The sequence below is a fragment of the Arachis duranensis genome, chromosome 3 (genome assembly GCF_000817695.3).
Source record: "Arachis duranensis cultivar V14167 chromosome 3, aradu.V14167.gnm2.J7QH, whole genome shotgun sequence".
In the NCBI taxonomy this organism is placed as follows: Eukaryota; Viridiplantae; Streptophyta; class Magnoliopsida; order Fabales; family Fabaceae; genus Arachis; species Arachis duranensis.
The window spans coordinates 18,286,708-18,288,479 of record NC_029774.3 but is presented as its reverse complement, the minus strand read 5'-3'; positions in this window follow the sequence as shown (position 1 = coordinate 18,288,479).

Here is a 1,772-nt window from a genome sequence, read left to right as displayed (position 1 = left end):
CATACTTGTCAAAACCGAACCGGTGATCGAACCGGTCAGATCACTGGTTTAACCGATTTACCCGGTCCTATGTAATTAAAAAATAAAGCAGAGTAAAAAATTTTCACTAACAATTCAACAATTTTCGTTTCCTTTTGCGGTCTCATCATGGGACCGGACCGGTCTAAGATTCGGTTTACCAGTTTGTTGGACGAACTGGCCGGTCCGGTCGAATCGGTTGAAACTGGTCGGTTTGGTCGAACCAGCCGATCCGGTCGAACCGGCCAGTCCGGTCCAAATGTCTGCTCCGGTCGAACCGCCATTCCAGTCTAATTTTATCAACACCGATGGAAAACACTACATTTCTCAGCCTACATGTTCACTTCATAATTAAACATTAAACAATTATTAATTACATGCTATATTTTGCCTATTTACCCTTGTCTTAACTATTTGTCCTAAACTCAAAACCCATGCACAAATCATACTTTCACAAATCTTAATTTAAATTAATGGCGCACCTGCATTTACATATTGAGGAAACTCCAGTGCATGCATGGCCTCCAAATCTAACGATCGCATGAAACTCGGCTCCACAAACGGCTGCTGATTTGCTAGTGCATTTGTCACATCCGCCACATCTGCCACCATAGCCTCGTCAGCTTGATTTTCGTCTACACCCGGATCAACGACCTCGTAGTTACTTTCGAACTCTTCTTCACTATCACTGTTGTAATCTTCCAATTCAATATCTCGGTCCACTGCAGATTGCTCAAACTTGATATCCAGTTCGATAAACGATATTCGCGACCGACTTTCAAGATATACTGAAAATATTTCTTGCATGCTCGCTTCGTCGGTCACGTATTTCATTTGAAATTGCACGAACCCACCAAAGACAGATATAAGATATCTGTACATAATACATGACACTCTCCTAGATATTGGAGAATCCATCTTCTCACAAATGACACCTTTTAATTCTTCAAATGACAGTGTGAATGGAATAATAATATCTAACAGATTTTTCACACACAAATTTTACTCCTTCTGATATTTGTAATAAAATTTGGCCATGATAATACACTTTTAATCTTACTCTATCATCCATGATAATAAAGAAGAAGAAGAAGAAGAATGAAATGAGCTGCTCAGATTGGGTGGGTACATATATATATATATATATATAACACTCAAATCGGACCATCCGACCGCATGCATGGCCATTCGAAATTTTTAGAACTAAAAAATCGGACGGTCTAATTACTAGACAGCCTGTCCAAAAATTTTTGAAACTCAGAAATCGCTGGGTCCGATTTGGGTGCTCTACAATTTTTTTGAATGCATCCCTCAAATCGGTAGGTCCGATTTCGTTGGGCCAAAAAAAACAACCATCCGCATACTACAAATCGCATGGTCCGACTTCCATACACGCAACATCATTACGCACAAACGGACGGTCCGATTTGTGCCCCTTACTCCTGCAAGAAATTGGACCGTCCAATTTTTCTCCGTCAACTAACCGTCGTCACACACTTGTTAAACACCTCTGAGCTCTATAAACAGACGTTACACCAAACCTTCCATCATATGCAAAAAATTAGCCGTCTAAAGAATTGGTGCCTAATTTACCTATAAACGATGAAAGAAGAAAATGTGGATCTTATTTTTTGTGTTTATAGTATATAATGTAAAAATTAGGTAGCCAACACCTTATTTATAAAGCATTTCTTTTTTTTTTTTCTCTAAAAAAAGCAGCTTATTTTGGAGTAACAAAAACAATCTAAACTTGT